We start from the raw sequence: 8363 nt of genomic DNA, 5'->3' as shown, positions 1-8363 counted from the left end.
GGCCCAGGGAGCCTGAGGGAATTCTGAGCAATGTTTTCCCTGTGGGAGCACATGATGCCCAGATTGGGGCTGGGGGGTGCCTCTGTGGGCATCTTAAAGAGAAGCCAGAAATGGAGCTTCCCCTGCACCTGCCCTGGAGCTGCAGCCCTCCTGTGCCTGGAGGAGCTCGATGTCCCTGGCCACAGGCGAACCTCAGAAGGGGCTCAGATTGTTCCCTGCTGGGTCCAGCTGGCCTCCCAGGGCCTGTGTTTTTAGGGAGGGGTTGGGGGAGGGCTCGAGGATGCTGAAGGTCACCGCCACGCCCGAGGCTGGGCTGGCAGCAGGCAGAGGTGGGGACCCTCCCCTCCTCTCCCAGGCCGGCCAGCTGGGGCCCAGCTGGGCTGCTTGTTTACGTGGGGAGGCCGGGGGAGGCCAGTCCAGGCAAGTTCCAAGTGTAATTGCATCTGGACTCTTAAAAGGAATTGTGTGAAGTGGGCAGTGGCTCTGAAGTCCACCGCCTTATTTGGTATGGAAATCTGTTTCTTTCAAAACTAATGAGAGGTGCTTGTGAATGGGAAGGCCATTCTTTGCTTGGGTTTGCTGCGTCCCATGGCCACCCACTGTCCTCCGGCCTGGAGGCCAGGCTTCTGCAGGGACATGGCCTCTCATGGCTGCCTCCGATCTTGGGTGACCCTGGGACTCGGTTCGTCATCTGTCAGGTGGGAAAAAGAATGACTCTCGGAGTAGCAGTGAGAAAGGAATCATGTCCCAGGTAAGAAAGCTCTTTGTGACCCCAGAAACACTGTGTCATTCATTCCCTCTCTCCCCTCACAAGGCTTAGGGTGACTTGGAGGGGCCGGCCCAGTGCTGGTCACGTGACACACTGTCCCTGCTCTTCCAACCCTCATGTTCTGTCCTCACGCCCTGAACAGCCACCACCCTGCCGTCAGTGGTCCTCCTCCACCCCTCCCAGGAGAAGGGAAGTTTAGTTTTAGTGGTCCAGTGCCGTGGGCCTCACAGGTGGACTCTGGTCTCACCCCCACCCCAGGCCCCCTACAAGGATGCAGGCCAGGACCCTCCTCTGCTGGGCCCTCCTGTGGTCCCTCGTTGCCCAGCTGCTCCGAGTCGGACCCTCCGAGCCAGCAGGGAGAGCGCAGAGCCTCCCAGGCAGAACCGCACCCACTGCAGAGTGCCTGCCGGGTACCGCGCACTGTGCTCTGGGCTGATGAGCAGGCAGATGAGGTCTCTGCCCTCCCGGAGCTGCCATCAAGCTGGGAGGCAGACCAGAATCAGATGACCCAGACACATGTAAAACCACAGCTGAACAGAAGGCACCAGGATGCCAGGGAGATCAGGACGGCTTCCTGGAGGAGGTGAGGAGGGAGCCTGTGGGGAAAGTTGGGCCGGAGCAGCTCAGGTGAGAAGGGTAAAGAAGACATCCCCAGCAGAGGAAACTGCATGAGCAAAGGCCCTGAGGCAGGAGGCGTGCTTCACCAGTGAATGGGGGTGTGGATGAGGCCAGGGGGACGCAGAGAGGGCAGAGGCCCCCAGGTGGGCAGCCCTGATTGGCCCTTCCTGACCCAGGATCTTGCCCTCTGTGTCCTGTTCTCACCTCTCTGTTGACCGTTGTCCCCTCTGCTCAGGGGGACAAGTGCAGTGAGGATGATGACAATTACATCTGCCTCTTGCTGTGTCCTCTGAGCCAGGGCTGCATAAATGGGATCATTTCATCCTCACAACATTGCCCATTTTACACCTTCATTCAACACACATTTACTGGGACTTCCCTGGTGGTCCAGTGGTTAAGACTCCGTGTTCCCAATGCAGTGGGCATGGGTTTGATCCCAGGTCGGGGAACGAAGATCCCGCATGCTGCATGGTGCGGCCAAAAAAAAAAAAAAAAAAGTGTACGATTCAATGGTTTCAGTGTGTTCAGAGAGTTGTGCAACCATGACCACTCTCTAATTATAGAATGTTGTTTTCACCCCCTAAAAGAACCCCATACTTATTAGCCGCCTCCCCAGCCCCTGGTCACTACTCATCTAATTTCTGTCTCTATGGATTTACCTGTTCTGGACATTTCATAGAAATGAAATCACACAGGTCTTTTGTGTCTTGATTCTTTCACTCAGCATAAAGTTTTCAAGGTTCGTACATGTTGTGAATTCACATATGAGTGCTGCATTCCTTTTTATGGTGATAGGCTGGTTCTTTAGGGTCCAAAACCCCTTTCTCTTCTGCTTGGCTAAGGTCCTCTAGGAGACAAAGCAAATGTGTACATGGTCTGTGTGTCCCAGGTTAATTCCTGAGGCCATTTGGTTTCAACCCTTGAGATTAAAAAGTTCTCCCCGAGGTTTGGCTGGTTTTCCTGATGGGGAAGAGTGAGTAGGACACCTCCTCCAGCCAGGACGGAGCATCTGTGGTGGGATGTGTGCATCAAACATCCATCCATCCATCCAACATCCATTTATCCATTATCCATCCATCCATCACCCACCCATCCATCCACAATCCATCCATCCATCCACCCATCCATCATCCATCCATCCATCATCATCCATCCAACATCCACTCATCCATCATCCATCCATTCATCATCTATCCATCCATCCATCCATCCGTCATCCATCCATCCACCATCCATCCATCATCCATCTTACATCCATCCATCCCTTCCATCCATCACCCATCCAACAGCCATTCATCTATCATCCATTACCAAACAATCCATCACCCATCCATTCATCCATCATCCATCACCCATCCATCCATCACCCATCCATCCATCCATCATCCATCATCCATCCATCCCTCACCCATCCATCCATCCATCCATCCATCCATCCATCCATCATCCATTTTACATCCATCCTTTCATCCATCATCCATCCATCCATCCATCTTACATCCATCCATCCTTCCATCTATAATCCATCCATCATCCATCCATCATCCATCCAACAGCCATTCATCCATCATCCATCCATCCATCACCCATCCATTCATCCATCACCCATCATCCATCCATCCATCATCCATTTTACCTCCATCCTTTCATCCATCCATCATCCAACCATCCATCCATCCATCATCCATCTTATATCCATCCATCCTTCCATCCATAATCCATCCAACATCCATTCATCCATCACCCATCCATCCATCATCCATCCATCCATCCACCATCCATCCATCCGTCCGTCCATCCATCCATCCATCCATCCATCTATCCATCCATTCTTACTTTCATTCAACACGTATTTACTGAACACCAACAATGTTGGTGCTGGGGAAAGAATTGTGGACATGAAGGAAGAGAAGAACAGGTGATAAATAGCAACAAATGAACACAAGAATTCCAACCGGAATCAGTGCAGTGAGGATAATGAACAGGTGTGGTGATAGAAAATTATGTGGTAGAAGAAGAGAGGGTGTGATGTAGGTGGAATAATGGCTCCCTAAAGATGCTGAAATCCCAATCCCCAGATCCTGAGACTATAAGAACTTACGTGGCAAAAGAGACTTTGCAGATGTGCTGAAGTTAAGGGTCCTGAGAAGGAGAGATTATCCAGTGTTGTCTGGGTGGGCCCTGTATAATCGCAATGGTCCTTACAAGAGGGAGGCAGGAGGGTCAGCGTGAGATGTGATGATGGAAGATGATCAGGAGATCAGTCAGGTGATGTGATGAGTGAAGAAAGAGGTTGGAGGGATGTGAAAAAGGGGCCATGGGCCGAGGATGCAGTATCCTCTAGAAGCTGAAAAAGACCGGGAAATGGATTGTACCCTAGGGGCTCCAGCCCTGCCTACACCTTGATTTTAGGCTTCTGATCTCTAGAACTACAAGAGAATAAATGTGTGGGGACTTCCCTGGCACTCCCACTGCAGGGGGCATGTGTTTGATCCCTGGTCGGGGAACTAAGTTCCCACATGCATGCTGCACTGCAGCCAAAAAAAAAAAAAAAAGAAAAGAGAGAGTAAATGTGTGTTGTCTTAAGCCATCAAGCTTGTGGTCATTTGTTACAGCAGCAATAGAAAAACTAAGAATGGTAGATAAGCCTTTTCAGCAAGCCCAGGCTGAAAGCTCTTTCTGCTTGAGCTGAGGCCTCAGAAGGGAAAAGAGAGGCTCCAGATACCCACTGAGTCCACAGGAATAGTCCAGGATAAAGAAGAGCAGGTGCAAAGGCCCTGAGGTAGGAAAGGATTTGGTGTGTTAGAAGAACAGAAAGGGGGACTTCTCTGGTGGCGCAGTGGTTGAGAATCCACCTGCCAATGCAGGGGACACGGTTCAATCCCTGATCTGAGAGGATCTCACATGCCGCAGAGCAACTAAGCCCATATGCCACAGCTACTGAGCCTGTGCTCTGCAGCCCGTGAGCCACAACTACTGAGCCCACGCCACAGCTACTGAAGCCCGGGCACTCTAGGGCCTGCATGCCGCAACTACTGAGCCCGCGTACTGCAACTACTGAGTCCTTCATGCCTAAAGCCTGTGCTCCACAACAAGAGAAGCCACTGCAATGAGAAGCCTGTGCACCATGATGAAGAGTAGCCCCCGCTCGCTGCAACTAGAGAAAGCCTGCACACAGCACTGAAGACCCAATGCAGCCAAAAAAAAAAAAAAAAAAAAAGAAGAACAGAAAGGGAGATAGGAGGGCAGGAATGGGAGGGTGTGTGTGATGAGGCTGGGGAGGTGGGCGGGGCCTCCAGCCCCTGCAAGCCCAGGGGCAGAGCCATCTCCTGGCGCCTGAGATGGGATGTCCCAGCAGCAGGGCCTTGGCTGGTTTCCCATCTTCCTAGTTTGAGGCTCTCTGTCCAGCTTCCAATTCCTCACTCTCCTGCTGCCCGGACATTTTCCAGCCGTGTCCACTTCTCTCGCTCCCCACGGCCACTATGCTGGTGTGGGCCTGTTGTACCTCCCACCTGGACTCCTTGCTGCACCACGACCCCTGCACCGTCCCACCGTGCATTCTGCCCACTCATCAGACTCCTTAATGTGGGTCACTCAGCCCGTAGGGACCCCCAGCATCATTGTCCTGCCACCCTGCCCACCTTAAACTCCTCGGTCAGCCTTGACACCAGCTGTGGTCCATCCTTGCTTCCTTCCCTCCACGTCTGCATCCTGGGGCCAAATCCCAGTTACCACATCATTTGTTTCAGCATGGGATTGAAAAATAAGGAAACTTTTCAAAGGCCACATTTTCATTTTAGAAGTCCACCATGATCATTTCTAAAAGTCATGAACAATAATTCCTTAAAATCAACAAATATGCAGTGCCCATATTCATTTATTTATGGTTTATTTACAGGATTGTGTGTGTGAATCAGGATCCAACTAGATGCACTGGTTGATATGCTTCTTTTCCCCTATTTTAAACTGTAGGTTCTCCTGCAGCATCTCTCTCTGTCTCTGTCTCTGTCTCTCTCTCTGAGTTGGATCAGGAAACAGACACACCACACTATCAAGGAAATAAGGGGTTTCATACAGGAATGTGGGTGGGGCTGGGCCATGGAAGTCTGGAAGGCTGGAACCAGAGGATGGGAGAAGCAGTCACTAGCCTCCAGGACACTGGCCACTCACCCACTGGTGCCGGGACAGAAGCTGGGGAAGCGCTGACCCAGTATTACTCAGAGAGGACATGGTGGGGGGGCAGACAGTCCAGCCCAGCCCACTCCCCACCCCTTTAACTATTCTTAACTTCTTGGGGGGCTGCAAGTCATTTATTTGAGAGATGATCCCAGGAAGCACTACACAAAGATGGAGAAGTGAGGCAGGGAAGGAAAAAAACCCTGAGAATTCATTCCTGCCTGACTTGGAGAGGTCTGGTCCTCAGCTCACCAGCGTCCCAACCTCCATCAGTGTGCTGTTGTGACAATTGCAAGACATAGGCAGGTACACCAGGGAGGGTGGCTTGAGCGGGAGGAGACAGGCTGAGTCCAGTAGTTGGGGGGAGACTGGTGTAAACCCACTCCTGATTTGGTGGGATAGGAGGGAGGTAGGCAAGGGATGATGTTGCAGTAGGCTCTGTGTTTCCACTGGGCCAGCCATTGGCGCATGTGGACACATAAGATTAAAAAAATGCCTTGGATGATTGGTTCAAGATGGCAGAGAAGAAGGACGTGAGCTCACTCCCTCTTGCGAGAGCACCAGAATCACAACTAACTGCTGAACAATCATTGACAGGAAGACACTGGAACTCACCAAAAAATATACCCCACATCCAAAGACAGAGGAGAAGCCACAATGAGACGGTAGGAGGGGCGCAATCACAATAAAATCAAATCCCATAACTGCTGGGTGGGTGACTCACAAACTGGAGAACACTTATACCACAGAAGTCCACACACTGGAGTGAAGGTCCTGAGCCCCACGTCAGGCTTCCCAACCTGGGGGTCCGGCAATGGTAGGAGGAATTCCTAGAGAATCAGACTTTGAAGGCTAGTGAGATGTGACTGCAGGACTTCAAAAAGACTGGGGGAAACAGAGACTGCACTCTTGGAGGGCACACACAAAATAGTGTGCACATCGGGACCCAGGGGAAGGAGCAGTGACCCCATAGGAGGCTGAACCAGACTTACCTGCTGGTGTTGGAGGGTCTCCTGCAGAGGCAGGGGGTGGCTGTGTCTCACCATGAGGACAAGGACACTGGCAGCAGGAGTTCTGGGAAGTACTCCTTGGCATGAGCCCTCTCAGAGTCCGCCATTAGCCCCACCAAAGAGCTGGGTAGGCTCCAGTATGGGTCGCCTCAGGCCGAACAACCAGCAGGGAGGGAACCCAGCCCCACCCATCACCAGACAAGCAGATTAAGGTTTTACAGAGTTCTGCCCACCAGAGCAACACCCAGCTCTACCCACCACCAGTCCCTCCCATCAGGAAACTTGCACAAGCCTCTTAGATAGCCTCATCCACCAGAGGGCAGACAGCAGAAGCAAGAAGAACTACAATCCTGCAGCCTGTGGAACAAAAACCACATTCGCAGAAAGATAGACAAGATGAAAAGGCACAGGTCTATGTACCAGATGAAGGAACAAGATAAAACCCAGAAAAACAAGTAAATGAAGTGGAGATAGGCAACCTTCCAGAAAAGGAATTCAGAATAATGATAGTGAAGATGATACAGGACCTCGGAAAAAGAATGGAGGCAAAGATCGAGAAGATGCAAGAAATGTTTAACAAACACCTAGAAGAATTAAAGAACAAACACCTAGAAGAATTAAAGAACAAACAAACAGAGATGAACAATACAATAACTGAAATGAAAAATACACTAGAAGGAATCAATAGCAGAATAACTGAGGCAGAAGAACGGATAAGTGACCTGGAAGACAGAACGCTGGAATTCACTGCTGTGGAACAGAATGAAGAAAAAAGAATGAAAAGAAATGAAGACAGCCTAAGATACCTCTGGGACAACATTAAACGCAACAACATTCACATTATAGGGGTCCCAGAAGGAGGAGAGAGAGAGAAATGACCCAAGAAAATATTTGAAGAGATTATAGACAAAAACTTCCCTAACATGGGAAAGGAAATAGCCACCCAAGTCCAGGAAGCACAGAGAGTCCCAGGCAGGATAAACCCAAGGAGAAACACACCAAGACACATAGTAATCAAATTGACAAAAATTAAAGACAAAGAAAAATTATTGAAAGCAGCAAGGGAAAAATGACAAATAACATACAAGGGAACTCCCACAAGCTTAATAGCTGATTTCTCAGCAGAAATTCTACAAGCCAGAAGGGAGTGGCATGATATATTTAAAGTGATGAAAGGGAATAACATACAACCAAGATTACTCTACCCAGCAAGGATCTCATTCAGATTCGATGGAGAAATCAAAAGCTTTACAGACAAGCAAAAGCTAAGAGAATTCAGCACCACCAAACCAGCTCTACAACAAATGCTAAAGGAACTTCTCTAAGTGGGAAACACAAGAGAAGAAAAGAACTTACAAAAGCAAACCCACAACAAATAAAAAAAATGGTAATAGGAACATACATATTGATAATTACCTTAAACGTGAATGGATTAAACGCTCCAACCAAAAGACACAGTCTCACTGAATGGATACAAAAACAAGACCCATATATATGCTGTCTACAAGAGACCCAATTCAGACCTAGAGACACATACAGACTGAAAGTGAGGGGATGGAAAAAGATATTCCGTACAAATGGAAATCAAAAGAAAGCTGGAGTAGCCATACTCATATCAGATAAAATAGACCTTAAAATAAAGAATGTTACAAGAGACAAGGAAGGACACTACGTAATGATCAAGGGATCAATCCAAGAAAAAGATATAACAATTATAAATATATATGCACCCAGCATAAGAGCACCTTAATACATAAGGCAACTGATAACAGCTCTAAAAGAGGAAATCA

The sequence above is a fragment of the Mesoplodon mirus genome (assembly GCF_964341445.2).
Source record: "Mesoplodon mirus genome assembly, chromosome: 7".
Taxonomy (NCBI): domain Eukaryota; kingdom Metazoa; phylum Chordata; class Mammalia; order Artiodactyla; family Ziphiidae; genus Mesoplodon; species Mesoplodon mirus.
Note: the sequence above shows the minus strand (reverse complement) of the source record.